The sequence below is a fragment of the Pezoporus flaviventris genome, unplaced genomic scaffold (assembly GCF_033815535.1).
Source record: "Pezoporus flaviventris isolate CSIRO_AGI_PZ_B2104156 unplaced genomic scaffold, CSIRO_AGI_Pfla_v1 ptg000066l, whole genome shotgun sequence".
Lineage (NCBI taxonomy): Eukaryota > Metazoa > Chordata > Aves > Psittaciformes > Psittacidae > Pezoporus > Pezoporus flaviventris.
The window spans coordinates 4,527,307-4,551,835 of NW_026892614.1; the positions used below are offsets into that span (position 1 = coordinate 4,527,307).

Sequence of the window (24,529 nt, forward strand, 5' to 3'; positions counted from 1 at the left end):
CTTTTATTCGGCCATCCAGAAACCTGTAGCTGATCTCTCCCTTCAACATCTCCAGAGGCACTTGTTTTTCAACCTCAACTTCTTCTGAAATCTTTGGCACCCTAACCTCTGTAATACCATTCAGCACAGAGCTCTTGCTTTCTGTAAGATTCGTTTCTTGAACATTTATATTAGGTAGGATTTTCTTATTTCATACCAGTTCCTCCAGGAAGGGTGATTTTGTCCCATTTTGTAATGTGTTTGTAGTGTGATAATCACATACTGAGTAAGAAGATTCATCTGGGTAGATATTTTCCTTCTGATATAAGCCTTATAATCATGTTATCCTTTCCCAGAGGGAAAATAGACTATTCTATATAATGGCTTTCAGTGGAAGTTAGTAACAGTGGTGTTCATAAGGCTTTTCCCTGTTCCTTTTTTGTGATTTTCAGATGCTTGGTTCAGTGGACCAAATAGTTATATCTTCCATTTACAGGGCACCAAGATGTCCTGGAAAAGAAGATACATTTGAAAAGTCTACAGTTTAATCATTAAATGGGAATATTTAAACTTGTTTTCAAATCATTAAAATACATTAACATTTACATGCAAGTATGAGATTAGAAGAATTGCAAAGTGTACAGCAGTGTATACTTTTTTATTCTGTATACACAGTCAGATGCTGCTCTGGTCTTTCTTGCTCCACTACAGTGGAAATCACTGACATGTTTGTGAGGGTCTCTGCCAGATTACAGTCCCAGCCGCTGGAGGAGCTGAGCCAGTCCCCGACAGATCAGCATGAATCTCTCTCCTTCATCTCAGTGCAAGTAGGCTTTTTGATTCGCCTTTATTGTTTTTTTTTCTGAAAAAGTCATGCTTAGGGCTCCTGCTGGGTGTCTCTCTGAGAAAAAGTCCAGTTCACATCCTAGTTGAAAAATTAATCTATGATTCTTTCTGCCTAAACTACTCATGCATGTTTTATATAATCCATGGTTTTTTTTTAAAGTCTGGACAGGATGGAAATCACACAAATTTTTTCCTATCTTTAGAAATTTGTGTTTCAAAGCTCGTAAATGGTCAGTTATCTCCACACAGAAACTGTCCACACAGAAACTGTTATCTCCACACAGAACTGATGTTAAAGCATGTTAAGCACCAGTAAGGCAGCACAGTCTGATCTGAGCCTCCATTACAGCTCGATGGTTCTAGTGACCTCTTTGTAGGACGTTTTAATCTCTGCAGATTGCAAAACTGGCATCTGGACTCTATTCACTCTCTCTGTAACTGAACTATACAAATACAGATACTTTTAGGCACAGGACCGCTCTGTCATGATAAAGATAGTCCATAGTTCTGTCATGATTCATTTAAAGGACAACAGGACACTTATCCAGCTACAGAATGATATGCAGAGTTACTGCTTCAAATCACACACTGCGATACATATAAATAACCACTCAAACAAAAAGAAAGTTTAACTGGTAACTGGGATTCTTTGTGTTGTCTGTGAGTATACTTGCAACTTTCTCCCCAGCCTCTTCCCTCCTGGGTCTCTGAAAATCTACAGGATTTATGAAGGCAAGAAGGGCAGTTTAGGGCCACAGCACTGCTTGTGTGCATAGCCTGGTGTTCTGGGGACAAAAGCAGAGGGGTGGAGGCGCTGGGCACTGCTGCAGCTGCTGTCCAAGCTAAAATCCCCACTCTTCTGAGCCAAGTAGAGCATACACGGTGTGTGTCCTGAAAAAGTCCAGCTATTGGTGAGCAGCTTCCCTATTCTGGAAAAAGAGCCCAGTGCCAGGAAGCTGATGTTGTGGACACCCCAGCCGTGGTCCTTGGGGTGCTGCACTGCTGCCAGAAGTGCTTGTGGAATGATTACAAGATGTGACCAGGCTCTCTCTGTCAGGATTGCCATCAATATAACAGCAAATCACTTCGCTGCTTGCCAGCTCCGTGGTCTGAAATTACTGAGGTCAGACTGTGTGAAGCTTCACCTCATCTTGTAATACAACATTGTGTTCCATTACGGCATTATTATCCAGCCACAGGTTTTGTGTTTGGCTTGCATTAAATATTTCGTTCAGTAGTACATTTAAAGAGCACCAGCTACCTTTGAAGTAAAGATTTATGTAAATAATGAGAGTGCTTTTGAAAATACAGAGAAAACAATCACTTAGAGGGGAACAGGTAGAATTCTGCCCCAAACAAAAATAGGTGAGAAATGAAACCATTGAAACTGAGTTCTCCTGCAAATATACAACAAGAAGTATTTGTGTTATTACTATTACATAAAAGGTTTGTAAAGTAAGCCCAAGTCAGAAGTTCAGCCAGTAAAATGCTGAGATTCAGCAACTGAATTTCTGGACCAGGAATACAAGTTTCGGGAAGGCAGAAAACGTTTTCCATCTACTAACCTTCTACTGCCACTCTAACAATTTAAACTAATAGAGCACCTGGCCTCTACTGAGCCTCCATCTTATTAGAAACACATTGACTTTGACGGCTGCTTGGGAAGCCAAGAACCACATTCATCACTGGAGTATCTCATCTGACATCAGTGAGATCAGAATTTGGCTTTAATCCTCCAAACCACACACCATTTTTACAGAGGAACTATGTGAAAATTAACTTTGAGTGCTACACTGATTCTACTGTGTTTGGAGAAGGCTACCTGAAGTTTCTCTTTGTTCAAAACTTCTTGTAATAGCATCCATAAGCAGCTATCTTCAAGTGAAAAGCTTTTGTTCACTGGTACAGGAGAAGGAAGAATTAAAGCTGCTTCTCCTTCAGCCTGTGGGTGAAGACAGCACGTGTGGCACTGTGTGGGTACCCACAACAGACACAGAATTGCTGAACCAGGTAGGTGACAAGGTTCTTAAGAATAAAGACTGAGCAGACATGCATAAGCCCCCTTTTCCCCTAAAATATCTGTCTAAGGCTCTGGCAGCAGCCAGTATTTCTTAGTGACAGCTGAGTACTTACTTTGCAGCAGCAGATAGAGCTGGGCCTTCACACCACATGCTATCAGGAATATTATAGTCTAGAGAATAGTTTGGCTGTTTCTCACTGAAGAATGGAAACTTGCTGTATATCATTTGATATGCATGTTCTGATTTATTTTGGTTTTGGCTGCTGACTAGAAATAGGAAGATAGACAATCTTTGTCTAACTTTAAAATAGTTGGTGTTTTTTTTTTGGGGGGGGTGTTTTGTTTTTGTCTAGCTTTAAAATGAAGTAAAGACTTCTGGTAGGAGAGGTTTTACAGTTACATTTTCATTTTAGCTGGAGTTTGGGTGAAAATTATTTTTCTATTCATAACATAGAATCATAGTATCATAGAATAGTTTGGGTTGGAAAGGACCTTATGATCATCTAGTTTCAACCCCTCTGCCATGGGCAGGGACACCTCACACTAAACCATGTCACCCAAGGCTCTGTCCAACCTGGCTTTGAACACCGCCATAAGGGTGCCTCACCACCCTTACAGTAAAGAACTTCCTCCTTATATCCAATCTAAACTTCCCATGTTTCAGTTTTAACCCATTACCCCTTGTCCCATCACTACAGCCCCTAATGCATAGTCCATCCCCAGCATCCTTATAGCCCCCCCTTCAGGTACTGGAAGGCTGCTATGAGGTCTCCACGCATCCTTCTCTTCTCCAGACTGAACAGCCCCAACTTTCTCATTTTAATGCATTTTGTTAATTCTCTATGGTATTGAAATAGTTGTACTGTATAATTTGTCTCCTAGACTATGTTGAAATTCTTGTCTTTATAAATCAGTTTTCAGTCACAGACCTTATTTTTAATGCCTGATTCAGATGTATTTCGGGTGTTCTTTGGAGAGGTGACTCTGATAAAAAGTGGTCATAGCTTAATTTTCAAACTGAGCTTTCCTCTGAAAATCAAAATCTTCTCAGAGCCTTGAATTTGGCTAATTACTCCTTTAAAAAATTAAAGCTGGTACTCCCAACAATTGGAGATTTCTATCTATCTCAAACAAAGGAGAGAGAAAACCACAAATTCTGGACACCCCGCTCATTGGGGAGTTTGTGCGTGCATATGTTTGTGCAGAAGTTACTAAGTTTTTCATAACAAAGCTTCTGTAGCTACTTAATCAATACTGTTGTTCCACAGATTGGGAGCGATAATTTCAGGGAGCTCTGACCAAGTTGACTTTTACATAATTATCAAAAAATCAGCTTTCTGGAATATTTCTTGTGTGATAAGCATTGTTTGGAAAGTAGTTTTATGCCTTATAAATAATAGACTTTAATTAACCTTTCCTTTCACTGGCTTTTTTTAAAAGAAAAACAATGAAAACAAGGATACACTGCTACAATTGATTGTGTTATTTATTACAGAGCTTTTAAAAACATTTTCATAAATGGCTGACTAATGATACAAAGATTTAGATCCTGCACTTTAACTTGAGCTTGCTCTTGTGATCTTATCTATAGGTGATTAGTGGATTTATGGAATAGGAAAAAGTGGAATTTTGTTTGGTTTTCAGTACAAATCATGCCTAAAACATGTTCTTTGGCATCCTGAAAACCAAAATAGAACAAGAATGTGTTTCTTAGTATGAAATGTTAATCTAAATTGAAGTATGTTCACCCTCTGGGGGTTCTATTCTGATTTTTAGTGATTGCCAAGTATCTTTGTAGATGACTGATTTGGTGAGTGCTCTACCCAGAATTCAGCAGTATAAGCAGTAGAAATATATCATTGTGTAACATTACAGAGATGGGATTTTGCCAATGAGACATGAACATAAATTGCAAATATCTTGTCCTCTGAAGAGCACAACTGCCCCCCCCCCATGTGCTATCCTACATATCAGGAAACTTAGTCTAGAATAAAGCCAGAAGTGTATTACCTTATCTAAATGGTGTAAAACTGGAGCAATCCCCATTGCTGCTTTCTCCAGGTATTTCTCTATGACTTTAGAAATGGGAAACATAGATATTTGCATAGTTGAACAACTGCTTACAAAGCCTGGGGCATGAAGCTCATTAAAGCACTGCATACACTGACCACATCTCATGAGGCAGTTGCTCGATAAAGCCATCCACAGGTGTAGAGCCAAAATGTTATTAAAAGAAGCAAAAGCAAAGTTTCACTTTTGCTCAAAAAATGGGACTATTAAAGAAACAGATGCTACATTGTACTCAGATATTAAGAGTCTGACCACTAGTGACATCAGCAGTCTTAGATCACAGAAAACAAGAAAATGTAAAATTTATCTGAGAGGTCTGCTCTGCAAAAGATATGCAAAATATGTCAGGTATTTATTCATAGATTGGGATGATGTTTCTCATATCCCTTTTGCTTTGGGGGGCTATTAGCACAAGCCCTTCTTATGACTTTTGAAACATTAGAGGAGATGCTATGTTATGGTACTGAGAAAGGGAGCAGTTTCCATACTCTTTCTTAGCTACTATGACAAGACATTGCTTAGCATATTGCTAAATTTTAAAAGCACAGCTGCTTTCTTACCTGAGATAAGGTAAGATACATGTTATCTGAAGGGAATATATGTGACAATTACTGAGTAAAATTAATGACAGAAGTCTCAGTACGTTACTAAGTCTTACAGGCTTAGTAAAGTTATGAGGCATATAAATGCTAAGAGGCTAATCTGAAATAAAAATATATTGCAATTTTAGCATTTCATTTTGCTTTAATTTGAAAAAACGTATCAGTGTCAGTTTATATCTACAATTGTAGTTACCCTAAGGTCTGATAGAAAGGAGTTTTTTTGAAACCTAGTCAAAAAGTATCCTTTATAGTTAGAAATCATGAAAAACAATCAGTATGTATGTACGCAGTTAAGAACACAGATGCCTTTATCTTTCCTAGATTGAGTGGTGAAAGGCTCAAATGAATAGTAAAATAATTTTGGCAATTTGATGAAAGCTTGCAGTACACAGACAGATCTGTTAAGAGGCAATGCCCTCATCAGAAATAACACTGGAGGGATAATTGATAAGAAATGTATATCCACAAAATGCTGGGAAAGACCAGGAAATAAAACAAAGAATTGAAATCCTGCTATCTCTGAATCTATTCGGTGCCAAAGTAGTTAGGTCTACATTTTGCAGAGGAGCAGAACCGAGTTTATTTTCACATTATAACTATTATCACATTTTAACTTACTAAGAATACTCATCAGGATACCACTCGAATATGTGTAAAATAAATTACTAACAACAGGATTTTATGGTTTGGAGTCCTGCAGTTGGCAGGCTTCATTAATTTCTCTGTGGACTGACAAATGGGAATGATGTGGAGTAACTTCTAAGAACAGGGAGTCTCCTTAGACTCCATTCTGTCACTCCCCCTACCAACTGTGTGGTGCCTTTCATTCATGTCACCTATTTGTTTAAAGCCAACTGTGATTTTAATGTTAAACAAAGCACAAATTAGTTTACAGAGACAGCTGTTGATACAGAATACTAAAGAATATTTCTTTCCCTGTTTCTACTGGCAAGATCTGCAATGGCATTTCACAATTGTGGTGTTTCTCATAGCTAAAGAAGAAATGAAGATAAAATTTAACCTGTATGAACAGCTGTATAAATTCTCCTTCTGACTTCAACAGATGATTGTTTTCAGTTCCTTGGGGAAAGGTCATCCTGTTGTCAGGCCTTTTCGCTACTTTCCCTAAAAGGTTCCTGTTACATGCGATGTACACCACAATTGCTGCAGTCTGACTAGAAGAGAGTGTGTGGCCCTGCCCATCAGGCACTGACTGAAGCTGTGAAAATTCCTGCTGCATGTGATTAGGCTTTCATGGCTCACATCTTTGCATCTCTGTAACTAAAGGTGCTACATGTTGTGGGCTCAGTTTTTTCAACTCATTTTCCCGCAGTTGCTGCATATAAAATGCTGGGAATAGAATTTTCTTACCAGGGGAAAAAAAATCTGACTGAACTAAAAAAATGCTGGAAGAATTTGCTCCATCTTTCTTCCTTCACAGTATATATACAGAGTATTAATCTTCAGGCAGGCGAAGGATGATAACTGGTGTGAGCAGGCATGCACTACAATCAAAAGTGAATTAATTCCGTTCCAGTTCTAACATTTAAAAACATTACCCTTTCCAAGTACCATCAATCAAGTGTTTGTTTAGGAAATACCAAATTAGTTGCTGTTGCTAAAAGGCCATCTTTAGATTTTACATTTAGGAGAAATATCCCGCTGCTCTTTTTGTTCAGATTTGGTTGTTGGCTGTTAACTTTTCAATTGGAATGTTACAAAAGGCTTGTTCAGCACATCTCTATCTTCAGATTTGAGATGGAATGGAACCATCTGCAGTGCATAAAGTATCCTTGACATGACCATGATATTACAGGCAGCTGCTCTCCCATCCATGAGAGAGGGAGCTGGTTTCAGTGCCTGTGATTTTCTTCTAAATTACTTGAACTTAATGTGGTTCACAAAAGTGACTGGGGTTATTTTAACATGTAAGTAATCCAATTAAGGTTTGATCACTAATTGGATAACTCTGTAGCTTACTAAACAGCCTAGTGGAAAAAATGTGTCCCATGCCTAGAAAGAATGAATAACAATAAGGTAGGATTCCTCAGTTAGGAATTAAATTATTTAAATCTACCTTGAGTTACCTCATTGAGTTCAGTGTAGCTTGGTAAAGGAGAGGAAGGAGAAATCTGATCTTGTCTTCTCTCTAACCCAGTTTATAGTTCATATACTTCCACCCAGTTTATGATCATTTTCTTCCATTTGTCATTTTACAGCTTACTTTTTAGAGATAAAAGTGCTGTGTTTGGTCAGATTAGGTTCCAGGCAACTTCGCTGCACATTTTGTGGCTTCCTACATAGTGAGTAGCCTGCAATCAGTACCACGTGCTTGCACAGTTGAGGGAAGAATGGATTAAATACAAAGCATGACCATTTGAAAGTGCAGTCCTGGTATGGGTAGTAAAAATCTCCATGACTATTTGAAAAGTTTTGTTAAGATGGGTGAAATAGGCATGTGTGAGCAGCTGGTTAACTGCTTCATGAAATGGCTGCTCCATTAAACTGACCTGAAATTGCACCGATTTTCTCCAAAAAGGTCTGGCACCTGTTTCAAGCTACATTTTTTTTTGTGGCCTGATGACAATATTGAGAATGCACTGGTTCACAGATTTCATCATACTTTTCTAATTGAATGCTTCAGTCAGATCCTAACTTCCAATCTAATTCAGTGTCTGCTAAAACTGATTGAGAGAGCTTGAGACACTTGAATAGACAGTAAATACACAGAAATATTAGACAGCTCCGTATAGAAACACTCCCTCTAACATTACTCTTACTTAACTTAAAAGCTGTATTTTCTTATATTGTTCCAGGATAAAGCCACTATTAAGGAAAGATTTGAAGTACTCTTGTAAAATACATAGAAATCAAAATATACCCCCTAACCTGAAATGCAGACTGCCCCAAGGCAATGAACCAATTGATGGCAAATCATAATCAGAAGCAGTACAGGCATCTGCCTAGATCTCTAGGCTACAATAAAACACCTTTGTCCCCAAATGCCTTTCTAAGTCAGCTTCTTCATCTGTAACACTGAGGATTACATTACACAGCAAGGATTATGTTGTGTTTATGTCTCTGTTACTTCACATGAGCATGCCAATTAATACTTGGCATAATACTGAACACATGGTGTGTGTTCAGGTAAGTTTGGTGAATGGTTTCCTGGAGTAGTTTACTGTGGAAAGGTTTACATAAAGCAAGTATCAGTCACTAAAATCTAAAGCTGATTAGGAGGATAGAAGGAAAAATTCTGATACATTTGGATGCATTTCTATTGATCCTTCGTTGTAGTTGTGCATGACAAGGTCATCTCTGGATGCATTCACATGGGTATCTAGGAGAGGATTAGCTTTGCAGCAGCATGCACTATGGTAACAAGAGTTACTATACTGTTTCTGCAACATGCAAACAGTATACAGCCTTTTGCAAAAAGAAAGCAGATGTGAACATGTGAACAATGGATCAACTCATCTATTTCTTCCACCTTAATGGCTTCAGACAAGAAAGTTGGATTGGGTTCAGGGTTTTGTCTTATTTTGTGTTTGGATTTTTATTTTAGTTTTTTATTTTTGCCTATGCTCCTCATCTGCATTAGAGTATCCTTTCTCTTTACTGTTCTTCCCTATGTCCCGATGTCTTGACATTCTTCCTTTTCTTATCATTCCCCAAATGGTCTCCACATTCTCCATTTCTGTTTATTTATGCTTTCAACAACAGTTAATTGAAGTCTCAAGTAAATTCTCCTTTCCTTACCCATCCCTACTATTTAGTGATGTTTGCCTCATCTCTAAAACTCCCCAAGCAGTCTATACTTCATAGAACCATAGAATGATAGAATAGTTAGGGTTGGAAAGGACCTTAAGATCATCTAGTTCCAACCCCTCTGCCAACGGCAGGGGCACCTCACACTAAAGCATGTCACCCAAGGCTCTGTCCAACCTGGCCTTGAACACCAAGGATGGAGCATTCACAACCTCCCTGGGCTACCCATTCCATTCCAGTGCCTCACCACCCTAACAGGAAAGAATTTCCTCGTTACAGCTAATCTAAACTTCCTCTGTTTAAGTTTGCACCCGTTTTCCCTTGTCTGTCACTACAGTCCCTAATGAAGAGTCCTTCCCCAGCATCCCTATAGGCCCCCTTCAGATACTGGAAGGCTGCTATGAGGTCTCCACGCAGCCTTCTCTTCTCCAGGATGAACAGCCCCAACTTTCTCAGCCTGTCTTCATATAGGAGGTGCTCCAGTCCCCTGATCATCCTCTTGGCCCTCCTCTGCACTTGTTCCAACAGTTCCATATCCTTTTTATGTTGAAGACACCAGAACTGCACACAAAACTCCAAGTGAGGTCTCACAAGAGCAGAGTAGAGGGGCAGGATCACCTCCTTTGACCTGCTGCTCACGCTCCTTTTGATGCAGCCCAGGATACAGTTGGCTTTCTGGGCTGCGAGCCCAATTGAAGCCAGCTCATGTTCAGTTTCTCATCAACCAACACCCCCAAAACCTTCTCCACAGGGCTGCTCTGAATCTCTTCTCTGCCCAACCTGTAGCTGTGCCTGGGATTCCTCTGACCCAGGTGCAGGACCTTGCACTTGGCATGGTTAAACTTCATGAGGCTGGCATCAGCCCACCTCACAAGTGTGTCAAGGTTCCTCTGGATGGCATTCCTTCCTTCCAGGGTATCAACCGAACCACACAGCTTGGTGTCTTCAGCAAACTTGCTGAGGGCGCACTCAATCCCCCTGTCCATGTCAGCGACAAAGATGTTGAACAAGACCGGTCCCAACACCGATCCCTAAGGGACACCACTCGTTACTGGTCTCCAGATGGACATTGAGCCGTTGACCACAACTCTTTGTGTGCGGCCATCCAGCCAGTTCTTTATCCACCGAGTGGTCCATCCATCAAATTGATGTCTCTCCAATTTAGAGACAAGGATGTTGTGCGGGACAGTGTCAAATGCTTTGCACAAGTCCAGATAGATGACCTCAACTGCTCTACCCCTGTCCATCAGTTCTGTAGCCCCATCACAGAAGGCCACCAAATTGGTCAGGCAGGATTTCCCCTTAGTGAAGCCATGCTGGCTGTCACCAAGCACCTTGCTGTTTTTCATGTGCCTTAGCATGCCTTCCAGGAGAATCTGCTCCAAGATTTGCCAGGCACAGAGGTGAGACTGACTGGTCTGTAGTTCCCCACATTGTCCATTTTTCATTCCTTTAAAATGGGGGTTATATTTCCCTTTTTCCAGTCATCAGGAACTTCACCTGACTGCCATGATTTTTCAAATATGATGGCCAGCGGCTTAGCAACTTCATTTGCCAGCTCCTTCAGGACCCACGGATGGATCTCATCAGGACCCACGGAATTGTGCACGTTCAGGTTTTTAAGATGGTCTCGAGCTATATTCTTTCCTACAGTGGGCCCAAGGTCTTCATTCTCACAGTCCCTGCATCTGCCTTCCAAGACTTGGGTGGTGTGGTCAGAGCATTTGCCAGTGAAGACTGAGGCAAAGAAGTCATTAAGAACCTCAGCCTTCTCCAAATCCAGAGTAGCCAGTTCTCCTGAGAGCTTTCTGAAGGGGGCCTGTGTTGTCCCTTATATGTCTTTTATTCACTGCGTACCTATACAATCCCTTCCTGTTATCTTTAACATCCCTAGCCAAGTTTATTTCTAACTGAGCCTTAGCTTTCCTAACCTGGTTCCTAGCTTCCCAGACAACATCCCTGTACTCTTCCCATGCCACCTGTCCTTGCTTCCACCTTTTGTAAGCCTCTTTTTTCATTTGAATTTTCCTCAGCAGCTCCTTATCCATCCAAGGAGGTCTCCTGGCCCTCTTGCTGCATTTCCTTCAAGTTGGGATGCAACACTCCTGAACTCATAGTAGGTGATCCTTGAATATCGACCAACAGTCTTCAGCCCCCTTGTCCTCTAAGGCTATATCCCATGGAACCTTAATAAGCAGGTTCCCGAAGAGGCCAAAGTCTGCCCTCTTGAAGTCCAGGGCAGTGAGCTTGCTGCATGCTCTTCTTACTGTCCTGAGGATCTCAAATTCAACCATCTCATGGTCGCTGCAACCAAGGCTGCCCTAGAACGTCTCATTTCCAACGAGCCCTTCCCTGTTGGTGAGCCCGAGGTCAAGCATGGCACCTCTCCTTGTCGGCTCCTGTATTACTTGAAGAAGGAAGTTGTCTTCCACACAATCGAGGAACCTCCTGGATTGCTTGTGCCGGGCCGTACTGTCCTTCCAACAGATGTCAGGGTGGTTGAAGTCCCCCATGAGAACAAGGGCCTGCGAGCATGAGGCTTTTCCTATCTGTCTGTAGAGTGCTTCATCCATATTCCTCTTGTTCACGTGGTCTGTAACAGATCCCCACAATAATGTCTCCCATCACTGTTCTTCCTTTAGCCCTGACTCACAGATTCTCTGCCTGCTCACCTGTCCCCAGACAGAGTTCCATACTCTCCAGCCTATCCCTAACATAAAGAGCAACTCCCCCTCCCCATTTGCCAGGCCTGTCTTTTCTAAAGAGCCTGTAACCTCCCATTCCAACACTCCAGTCATAGGAGCCATCCCACCATGTTTCTGTGATGCCTATTATATCATACCCCCGTAGACATGCACACGCCTCTAATTCTTCTTGTTTGTTCCCCATGCTACGGGCGTTTGTATAGAGGCATCCAAATGAAGCCGGCTCATTGGCTGGAGCATCTGGAATATCTCTACATTACTTCGAGCATTTATTATAGGTGCTGGCAACTGACTGGGTGTGTTGGGATGGAATGATGCCCCCCTCGCCCAGCACATCTAGTTTAAAGCATTCTTGACCAGCCTGGCAAGCCTCCTACCAAAAGACCAGCTCCACCAGCCCCCAGTAGACCTGGCCTCCTAAATTGAGGCCCATGTTGTAGATACTTAAACCCCTGACTACGGCACCAACCCCTGAATATGGCACCATTTATGCTAGTGTTGTATTAGACCACTTCTAACTAAACTTTCATAACCCTCTCACTCTCCTATGTTTTTTCTTCCTAGTTCTACTGTCTTTGAACCCCTCCTTTCTACCCTAAATATAGTGAATAGTTTCTATTCCTTGTTTTCAGTTTCCTATTCCTTGTCTGACATTGTTTCCATGGTTTTCCACCCTTCTTTCAAGCTGTCTTAAAGCTGTCATGCCTATTTTTCCCTGCTCTTCCTTGCTGTCACTTCTGGTCCTCCATTCCTCTTTCAAAACACTGTGTATCTCATACTTTTTTCTGCCTCGCTGTTGTCTCCTGTCAGTTCTGGTTATGTATCGTGTGCTCTCACAATGGGCACATGTTGGAAATAAGACATTTTGAGGAGACTGACGCCTCTGAGGACTGGTGCTGGATGTAACCTTTTGATTCAATAATCAGGATGAACATGAACACATCCCATGAACACATCCTTGTGTGAGAGGTGGATTTCCCTGTCCTGTACAATTTTGTTCATGTATCAGTATTAAAGCATTTCCTAGGCCACTAACCTCACTCCAACCTTATTCCAGTCCTGCAAAATGTCAAACAGATCCTGAGCCATATGCAGGCTGAAGCACTGCAATGGGTGCCCTTGCATTTCCCATCCATGATTTATGCTGCTGGGCTACTGCTTCTTATTTAGTGTGCTAGGCTTTTGAATCTGAAGTAGAAAGATTTCTATAATGAGACCAACTATTATAAGCTTAATTCTAACAAGCAATTTTTATTCAAACTTTCTGTCAGTCATCACCTAAAGAAATTTAAAGAGTATTGAACTCATGATGAAGTATCTAAGTCCAAATTTAAAGCAATGACAATCTGAAAGCAGTGTATCCTTGCCTTTTGTATTGAAGACTACAGTGTGCCAAAAAGGACATCAGATTCTGCACACTGATAAGCCAGCCTGAGTCTATGCAGTTTCCTTTCTTATGGCAGGAGTCTTTGCCTGCTGAACACATACTTAAAAACAATATACCTGATTTTTAATTACTGTATTGAAAGACTAATTCTGTTCCTCTGCTTTGAGGAAAGTATTTCCCCAGTGACAGATCAGTGGATCTTCCATAAAAAGATGCACAAGTGTATGTGGGCTAAGCTACAGATTTCCTTTCATCAGTTCATAAGGACAGCATACTCTGACACATCTAGCAGAAAGCTGAAATTGCCTCACAAAATTTGGAAGCGTTGTCATCACTGGGTAGATTTAGCCATGTTCCACAGTCAACAAAGTAGTTGATTGGTTTCTGTGTCCTTAAAATATATTTTACACAACCTGTCACTTACTTAAAAAAATTGGATTTCAATTATCCTAACAAGGGAGAGTTTTCTCAGCTGAAGGGAGCTTTAAAAGGTGAAGCATTTCTTTTCTGTTCATGACTGCCAGAATTACTCTTCCCTGAAGCTGCTGTTGGCTGAAGTTCCTGTTGTAACAGATCTGTGGACCATATTATGAGAAGAAAGGTCAGATAAGCACTGATAGGTTTTTCAGTGTACTTGAGTATAACAGTAATAACTATGAGATTGTAACCTGGTGAGCTAGACTTTGTGCAGTTGCCAGATACAGGAAAGTTTGTTCTGTTCAGCTTTTGTTTCATTTAATTCTTCTCTCTTGTTTCTAACATAATCAACATTGCTTTCCTTAACATAATCTTGTTTCATGAATTGTTACTGAAGCAGTCTGCTCCAAAGCAATGTAAATGAACTTATGACCTCTGGGGGTCAGAGAAGGGAGGTAAAAGACACTTGGCCTGCAGCATTCTGCCAAAGATATGAAGCTAGAATGTTGCCAAGATGCTGGCAAGAGTCAGTTAGTACATAAAGCAAGACCAAATACTGACAGGTGTCAAGAAGACTTCTCTTTTACAATGTCAATATTTTTGTTTTACTTTGTAAAAATACTTGCCCTCAGCTATTCTGCAATCAGTATTATTAGAAACACATTTTCGTGTGATACAAAGAATCACGGCCAGCGGTGGTTATTTCAGTAAAATGTGTTTCACTTAATTTGGACACACATAATTGGGACAGATGCTTTACTGCAAAAGCTTCTAGAGAATCAATTAATGACAGTACATAGAAAAGTTTGGGACTTAATTAAGACAGTAGTCACAAGATTTTCTTAATAAGGTGTGTTTGGCCACTGCCATGGGTTTATGTGGTGTTTAACCAGGTGTTAAATGCATGAAATACTAAATTTCAATCTTTTCATAGAAACATTGCCAAACAAAGATTTAAAGAAGAACAATAAATGAAATTCAAGATTATTGTTCTTATTTTCTTTAGCACTTTGTTTCATTCTAAACCTGCTCCCTTTTGTGTGGGTTTCAGTGTCAGGTCCAGGAAACAGTATGAATTTCCATTTGCGTATGTGAATGTCAACATTATAAAAAAGATAATTTCCTGAATAAGCTAGGGTCCTGGAGGGCAGCAGGCTTCCACATCCTGGAAGGTCACATGTGCCATTCCATTTATGTTGTTTAACTCTAATGTCCCAGTTCCAAGCCTCAAATTGCTCTGGAGTCCAGATGAATGTGCAAGCTAAATTATTCAAAATTACTGAAACACCATTCAAACAGCTTTTTCTAGCAGTAGCTGTTTTCGAGTGAGGATTAGGAGTGCAGTTTTATATGAAGGAAAGTCAGCCCATAAATTCTGCCCCTGGTACCCAAAGGACAGGGACACATTTGTTTCCTTCCATGGGACTTCCACCAGAAACTGCAGTGAGTGCTAGTCAGTGAATGTCGTGGTTCAAGCTCTGTCAGTCACGCAGTCTCGCTCGCTCACTCTCCCCCTTCTTCCTTGCCCCCCGCTCCCAGAGGGATGGGGAGGAGAATCGAAAGAATGTAACTAACTCCCACGTGTTGAGATAAGAACAGTCCAGTACCTAAGGTATAACACAAACCACTACTGCTACCACCAGTAATGATAATGATAAGGGAAATAACAAGGGAAGAGAATACAATACCACTCGCCAATCGAGCCCAACCAAGCAGTGAATGTCCTTCAGGTAACTCTGTTACATCCCAGGCATGATGTTCTGTGGTATGGAATACTTCTTTGGTCAGTTTGGGTCAGGTGTCCTGTCTCTGCTTCCTCCCAGCTTCTCCTCCTCCCTGGCAGAGCATGAGACTCAGAAAGTCCTTGGTCAGACTAAATATTTGAGCACTAACTAAAAACATCAGTGTTATCAGCGCTGTTCCCAGGCCGAAAGTTGAAACCACAGCTCTGCACCAGCTACCAAGAAGGAATAAAAATGACTGCTACTGCTGAACCCAGGACAGTGAAATTTAAGGTCCTTAACCATTTTCAATGAGGCTTTCCCAAACTGTTTAAAAGTAAAATACGCACTTTATCATTGCTGCATATTTATATTTGCAGATGCTATCTACACAAGAAAGCTATTTCCTCTGTACAGCTTAAGATGAAAATTCAAACTGATGGAAAGACAACTTCTGCTTTCTAAGAAAATAACTTGTTTTATTTTTTAACATGTTATTTGATTTAGTTTGTTCATTTTGAGGACAGCTGACAGAAAAGTTGTTCTAAAATTTAATGACTGTAAGAAAAGTCCACAACTAGACTGGTGTAACTGAGAGCAAATGTTCTTTGTTTTCAGCCTCACAAAGGATAGCACAATAAGTTAAAACTGGGAATTCTTGTATGTCCTGTGGCAAAAGTGCTCAAGGACACTGCTAGGGAATATTTGAGAAAATACAGGAATTTCAGATGAGAGACGATTCTTCAGGTTTCTGCTAAAGTACATAAAGTTAAATCTTTTGCTCTCTGTATGCAGTACATGTTCTTTTCAAGGCCTTTGGATGTCTAAACACAGGGGTATGCTCCTAAGATACTCCTGGTGTTGTGAATTCATTCTTAGTGAAATGAATCCTCAGAAACCATAAGAGGCAGCTAGAAAGAATCTTTTAAAATACAAAACTGTATAGTACTGAAGAATATGATCACATTTATTAGTGAGAAACTGGGCTTCTCCCTTCTTGTTTGTCTTGGGGAAAACACAGACCTTCAAAGGCAACTTACTTTTTCTCCTCACCTTGATACTCTCAGCTCCATAGAGTGCTTGAGCCTGCTCTAGTGATGCAGAAGAGAGTTAGAAAGAGACACTCCCATTTCTTTGCAGAGCAAGGACCCTAAGAATGAATGTTTTCCCATTCAGCTGTGAGCAAAACTCAGAAAACTGGAAGGCAGAGATATCAATCTCAGGATGCTTTGACAATCATCCTGCTTTGCACAGTCTGGAAAATCTAGTTGCAATAGGAGAAGACAGGATGGAGGAACAAGCTTGTATGAGTTACGGATGTGAGCTGTCTTCACATGTACTCAGCTTTTCTAGGAACTGAAGGAGCCACTACCATTAATTCTGGCCTGTATAGTCCCCATCTGGAGCTGAACTGTTTTATTGAGATAACTAGGGTAATCTCCCAAGGCTGTAGAATAAGAGTAGAAGTAGGAAGCAGCTGAAGACATCAACAGAAGACAGAGATCAAATCTCTGTCTTCCATGTGAAGACTCCTCCTCCATGTGAAGCCAGCTTTGTCCCTATAGTCATCATTATATACCCATAGAAGAGCTTTCCATACACGTGATAATGGGGCATACTCTTGAGGCCTCCCACCTTTTCTATTTTTACAAGTTAGATCTGCAGCCCTCATCTCAGTTTATGTATAGAAAATGTGACCCTTCATGCCTTTCAAACCAATACACAAAGCAGCTATATTTGGACAGGAGCATAACTGGAGAAGTGTCCAACAAAGTGTGCCAGTAGAACTCTAGCACATTTCCTATTTTAACAGTCTGTAATTTGAGTGTTTGTTCTTGAGTGCCTTAAAATTATGCCAATTTCTAGAGATTAGAGTCTATACTAAGTACTCTCCATGAACAGTATACAGTGGATCTCTGTTTTAGTTGGAATAAGGTATATATTTGAACTGACTGCTCATTGCTTGAAAAAGCTATTCAGCCAGCTATAAAAATTGTGGTTTTGACGTGGGAATGTTCTGTGGCATTGTTTTACATAGCAGTGGTTGAATCTGAAACTTTAGATTCTCTTTGGACACTTCAGCTGTGATGTGGTTTGAACTGGAGTACCCAAGGTTCTCTTTGATTCCCTACCAAGGGAGAAGTAAAATATTATTGCATGTTTTTGATGTCCAGAGATGTCTATGTTACTTTCTCTGCAGAATCGCCTTGTTATGTTGCAGGTATTACCTTCCTGGTAAGTAATGATCATTAATTTATTTTTATGGTGCAGGAAATAAAATTGAAGGAGTCAAGATTATAAACTTGAACTGAGTCTAAATCACTCATTGGAAAACATTTCTGTTCACAGGCTGAGTGGTGATGAAATGTTAGTAAAAGTCTCTTATTAATCCTATTTCATATACTGACTCAAAACACAATCAGGTGTATATCCCAAGACCTGCTTCAGGCAATGCAGCTAGAAATTAGATAAAATAATTAGCATTTTGGTTGCTGTACACTATATACAGCCTAAGTGTTCTTTGAATAAGTTAAAGTTCTTGAAAAATGTAGATGTAATGTTGATGTATTACTAAAAATCTTTATGTGCATGGGTGGGTTACCTCGCTCCTTAAAAAGTAATGCTGCCTCCTGGCAGAAGAAATAAATCAGTAAATTCAGCTTCTTAATTTACATGACCATCTAGAACTTGAGAAAGACTACAGAAACACATGTACCAAAAGACTCTGATTTTATGATCTAATTATTTTGACAAATAGATATATTGCTGGTTCAGGGAGTCTGATGTGGTGCAATTGTTGCTGCAGATTAAGTTCACAAGGCAGTGAGTGTTTTTCAGACCATATTATTCACCATTCACTGTTAACACAAATTGGCTTAATTTCAGCTAGTGGGGAATCGTTTACTAGCTTTCCCTCATATGTAATTGGAAATTTATAACGAAAGATGTATATTTTCAGCTGAGTTTTTACATTTTCATTGCATTTGAATTAGACATTTTTGAACCATGCATGAGCATTAGCTGCAAAAAGGATGATCTGAGTTTTTAGAGTAGACTGTGGAAAATTATGGAACTGCTAAACTCCATTTCTGACTGGTTTTAGATGAATTGAGGAAGTTTCTTTTGGAGTTTTGCTTAAGTAAGTCCCATAGGATTTGGATTAGTTTGCCTGTCTTCAGTAAGAACAACAGTGTAACTATGGTTTGTTCTTAGCCTGTCACAACACAAATGGCCTCTTGAAACAAAGATCTACAATGTCAACTTTGGTATGCTGTAAGAGTATGGACTTCAACTTTGCTTAGTCAAGAACATTATAAAAAAAAAACTGCAGATAGAAGGAAAAAAAGCAGAGACTTTATAATGAAAAGACTCAGCTGTTTAAAAATAGATTGAGTCCTATGTGATCATTTTCTAAAAAATAAGCTGTAACAGTTATATTTTTTAAAATAAAATAATTCTGCTGTGCAACTTTTCCTTTATTCCAGCAGAATGGTGTCATGTTGAATTTCATTGCTGACCCTGGAAAGCATCTTAGGTGGCAATGGAAAGATCAAGGCCAATGTCAAATTTTTCTAGTTTATGTTTCTCCAATGCTTTCAGAGTTTGGAGGCAAGATGAAGTCTGACTGGATTGAGGGTATTATATTCCCACATAGGTCTCATGGAGAAATTTCTTGGGACTAAGAAAATTATGAAAGAAATAATCCCTTATTCTTTCTGGCTAAGCATAAGATGTGCATATGTGAAATACAACTCATGCAAGGCTTTTAAAAATCTCTTATTTCAGACTGATACTTATGACTCTGGAGGATATCCTCAAATAATGAAATTGCTATTAGCAAAAGACCCTCTTCCCCTGGATCACATGAATGCCACTGTGCTGTGCTGAAAGAAGAAAATAAGAATGTATTATTTCATTTAACGGCAGAATGAAAGCTGGAACTGGTTTCATATTTTTCCCCGTATTTTCTTTTCCGCACTCAGTCATATCTGCATGGCTGATGGTTAACAGTGTGCTTTTCTTCTATGTGAGGAAGCATTTGTTATTGCTTGCTCACTATTTTCCATAGCAACACAATGTCTCTGTTTAAGATCCAGTAGAGATGAGCAAACAGAAAAGCCTTTAAGAAGCAGTTGTAGAAGAAGCTAAATTAAACTTAACTCTTTCAGGTTAACTGTGCAGTCATTATTTATTCTGGTATTAAAAATGTCTTGCTGAGGCCCAGAATGCCCTCAATCTCTAAGTGCAGTAATAGCCATATTGGGCCAGATCTGCTGTCATAGCACATCTCTGCCAGCATGGGTAGCGTTTCCTACAGAACAAAAAAAGCAGGGCAGGCATGACATGACGAATGCCCTGCTATACCCTATCCCTTCTTCCATCCCCGAGTTCCTATAAGCTGCAGCTGAGGAACTTTCTTGACTAGAAGAGCTGTCTGTTTTTAAATGTAGGCACATACAAAGTGATTATATTGAAAATAATTGTATCCTTTATTTACTCCACTAATGGCAAGGGACAAATCGTAGTCTGTTAGTTTGCACACTGCACTCATGGAACATGTAAGAAAAACAAGGCACAAACCTGAGATGGGAATGGGACACTACCTGAAAGGTCCAAATAATTTATTGAAAAATTTTAAACCACAGAATAAGTATGGAAGCGCATCTCTGTAGAATCCTTTTTCTTACCATATACTATGTTATCTCCCTGGTGATAGCAATAGTAGCTAAGAACAACAGAGGCAGGTAAAGAGCGTTACCTGATCAGTCTTTCCTGTCATTGCAAAAGATTTTGAGCTGAACAAACCATTCACCAGCACTGCCAGCTCTCATAAACTTTGTTCTAAGTCCTTCCATATAAGAACAGTGCTTTAAGTCCTAAGTCCTGGAGTAATTTGCTATGTTGTAATTTCTGCCCTTTTACATTCCTTTCGCTTAAGTTTATATCCCTCCTGACTGCACAGAAAACCTTGAAAACACAAATGCTAAAGCCTAAGAACATAACAGAACAAATGAAAAGAATTATCTATTTTCAGCTCCCATGGTAATCAAGCCAAACCCAGATCACGTGAGCCTTGTTCAGACAGGCCTGCCAATATCTCACAGAGTTGCTTGACCTGCTAAAAACGCTCCATCTCTGCATCAGCCTGGCCTTTTTCTTCAGTGTCTGTCCAGCCAAGCATGCTGCCCTTACTTTGACAACAGAAAACATCCTAAAGTAGTCATGTACTTAGTCTTCACTTTAGAAAATAAAGAATTGCTATTGCTTTGAAAATAACATTTAAAATGAACGTTTGCTGATCTCTGACTGCTCATCAGCAGCTCTTGGGTTTATAAAATGAATTTTCTATTTAACAGAGATAAATCTGGATTGCAAGCAGAATGCTCCATCATTGCAAACCATATGGAGGTGGTTTGCAAATACTAGTGAAACACGCACTGCGAGAACAGCAGTGCTCTGGTGAAAAGGGCATTGAGTACATCAGGACACAAACAAATGCGAAGTCTAAGCAAAACAGTATCTTTTTGTCACCTTCATGTAAACTGACCTTAGAAACTCTCATTTCTGGTTTTAGTCACCTTTATATTTGTGGTTAGTTTCATCACCAGACCCACACAACTGAGTAGCAGCCATTTTACACATGACTTAAAGCTACTGTATTGTATCAAAGTGTATATGTAGGATATTATAATTAAGATTTTTCTCTGCTACCACAAAAATTTGGTTATAGATGCTTTCAGATACTATTAATCAACCTTAATATGTCCAGTCATAGAATTATGAAAATATCAAGGGATAGTGGATAATAATATAGTATTTTCACCTCAAATACATTAAGTTAATGGAAGCAACAGAATGACACAGAATAAGTAGCAGCACAAAAACAGAGTAGGGAGAAAACAAAAAGTACCCAGGAAGGTAGGTCTTTAATTTAAGTGTGCAACAGCAACAGAACAGAAGCAAGAAGACACACAGAAAAGCACGCTGCAATGTGTGCAAATTCTATTTTCACAGTCCAATCTGACAGTCTTTCTGTAATAGCTATGTGCATAGCAGGGGATGGTTTTTTGAGTCGTAAGTTATACAACCATATGTTTTTTGTAATAACTGCTATTTTTTTTACTCACAGGTCAATGTAATAAACATAAAATAAAAATAACCCCCCGAAGTCTGAATCAATTTCTGAATTTTTTTTTTGCATTTGGCTGAGTCTATCATTAAAATCCAGACACATTCCTTTCCCTTACATTTATATCCCTCATGACTGCACAGAGTACTTCAAATCCTATGTGATATCAAGTCTGTCAGCTTACCACTCGTGAGATCTGAACAACTTTAATCTTTCAAGCATCCATTCACAGATCTAATGGGCACGTGCACCAGCTGCAGAAATAGGGGTGTTTTTGCTGTATGGTAAAATGCAGCTCTCACTGCTAGCATGCCTCAGCCATGCCCTGGGGCAGCAGCCCAGGGATGCGATGCGGCAGCAGGCTCCTGTGTGAGCCCTCAGCTGGGTCACACAGGGCAGAGATGAAGCGACAACATCCACAGCATTCAAAAGATAATGAAGGAAAGGAGAACATAAATTCAAAGGAATAATAAAAAAATATTTTAAATATTCTTACCACCATGCTGTCTTCCAGGGGCTCCTGCTTCTCCTTTTGAGGTTGCCAGGCTTTGGGGCTGCCTTTTCTCCCTCAGCCACCACACGCTGTCTGTAGGGCAAAACCCAAGGTCTCAGCTGCTGGGGCAGAGGGTGAGGCTCTCCACAGGGAGCTGTGCCCAGGCCGCCGGGGTTGGCCACTAATGGCTGGGCTGCAGTGGCCCTGCTGTCCCCTCTGTGGCCTCCACAATGGTGGGGCTGTCTCCAAGAATGGGGCTGCTCTGGAGCCGCCTCTACTTCGCCTCAAGTGTGCAGGAAGGAGCGAGTGATACACACAGGGCCCTCACAGAGCGGGAGCCCTGACAGAAACCCTCTGCTCCTCCGTCTCCTTGCTTCGGTTAGCCCCAGCTTCTCCAGGCTCCCACTCCTCTGCTGCCTTCAGGATCCGCAACAGGTCTCCTCTTTTCAAAGTGTGACATGTATTTATTACACTCTGATTCAAACTTCAGTGTATGTTTTCAGAGGGCACAGCAGGCTGATCTAAAGCTCACTGCCACCAAAGGGGAATGAACGCTTTACCCACCTCCTCTCCCCTCCACACTGTCAGCCTGGGGCTTGTGAGAGCCCTTCTTATGTGCCAATCCTGTTGGCTAAAATAGCAAAAAAAAAACCAAACCCAAACACAACACCCCCAAAACCAATCATTGAAAAATTAAATATGTCTCTGCCAATCACAGCAGGGCCCAGAGTTTGACAGAGCAGGCGTAGGAAAGCAGATGCACAACCAGTAGCAAGAAGAGTGGGAAGTGGAGGGAAAAGAGGATTAAGTCTCCTCTTGCCATGTTTGATCAGTGTATTGAATTTCAGTCTTTGTTTTATTTTAACTCTGAAGCCCACATATACCAGCCTGGCATTGCCAGGCCTTTCCCCTCAGTCACTGTTATGTGCTAATCAAGTGCTGGCACCATTCTGGGACCTGGCTCAAGCAGCCATCTTTGCTCCTCTCACTGCTCAAAAGAGCTATCAGCAGTGAGTTTTCTCCTTTCTAAGATAAAAAAGTTTCCTAGGACACGAATTACTTTTATGATATTTAGGAACTGATTTGACCGTTAAGATACAATGACTGAAATGCAGCCTGAGCCCCTTTCATAAATGAAAGTGCCACAGTGCCTAAATGTGTACATCCCCAAGGTTTTGTTCAGAGAAACATCCTTCTAAAGTGTAATGTTAGCTTCTCCTGTGCAAGCTAACACACTCATGCAAATGCATGTAACTTTTCAAAAATGGGATGTGAACATTTTTCTTAAAAATCACATCATAAAACCATGAGAAAAAATGTGCAGAAAAAAAAGCATTATAATCTGCATATGGATGAATCTGGTGGCATTATCTAATAATGTGTTCATATTGACATAATCTTGGAAAGCTCTCTTGGGTGTGATACAATTCAGTAACTAATGGAATCTAACTTTTTATGCCTCTCTAGAAAACTGGAGAGAGCTAATCTTTCACTTTTTATCACTCTTATCCCTCTTCCCACCCCACAGACAAAATGGTTTTCATCAGTGCTGAAGGTATATTGAAGAGTTGCTAGTATAAAGACATAGGCATAACAAAATGCAGTGATTGAAGTTTAAACTGACAAATTTTAAACAGGAAATAAAAAATGTTTTCAATGTTGAGTTATGGAACTACTAGAGCAGTTTACCACAGGCATGGAAAACTCGGCATGTTTTGCAATCAAATTTGAATTGGCTGTCTTTCTTTATAAAAAGATATTTTCTTGTGAAGTTTTTGGTAACCATGGAAATTGACAGATAAGATAGGCAAGAGGTTAGGTCAGGCCAGACCACTATAACCACCCCTTTTTACTACAAACCATGGTTATCATCCTCTGTACACACCAAGCCGCAGGCTGATTGCCTTCCAGACAAGCAGTATGTTTTCTAACAAAGTTGACTTTACAGCTGAAGCTGGAGTGCTCCTTCCCTAATTCCACTGATGAGTTGATGGCCTGCAGAGAACTGTGAATTTGGAGGATACTCTGCAGTTAAGGCCAAATACAGTTCATCTTACATGACTATGAATTTTAGAGAAAGTAATCAGCCTGGGTAATGTAAGTGGTATACAGTCATGCATCTTTGCTTTCCAGTTTCATTTAGTACTGGCCACTTCCAAAAGAGCATTGGGAAAATCTTTTTTCCTATATTAGCAATTTCTCCAAAGAGCGAAGAGACAGATGTCATTGATTTTAATTTCACTAAGTGCATTCACTGTAATTATCCACTAGCTGGTGATCCTGTCCCTCTACTCTGCTCTTGTGAGACCTCACCTGGAGTATTGTGTGCAGTTCTGGTGTCCTCAACATAAAAAGGACGTGGAACTGTTGGAACAAGTGCAGAGGAGGGCC

At 40.3% G+C, this 24,529-nt stretch overlaps 1 long non-coding RNA gene across 1 annotated transcript in view; it reads right to left on the reverse strand.

Moving 5' to 3' along the window:
* LOC133278670 (uncharacterized) overlaps positions 1 to 22,250 on the reverse strand; it is a 38,107-nt gene extending 15,857 nt beyond the window's left edge. Inside the window, exon 1 of the long non-coding RNA XR_009746633.1 lies at positions 22,142 to 22,250. This is a non-coding gene — a long non-coding RNA (uncharacterized LOC133278670). The remainder of the gene's footprint in view (positions 1 to 22,141) is intronic.
* Between the last annotated feature and the right edge of the window lie 2,279 nt (positions 22,251 to 24,529).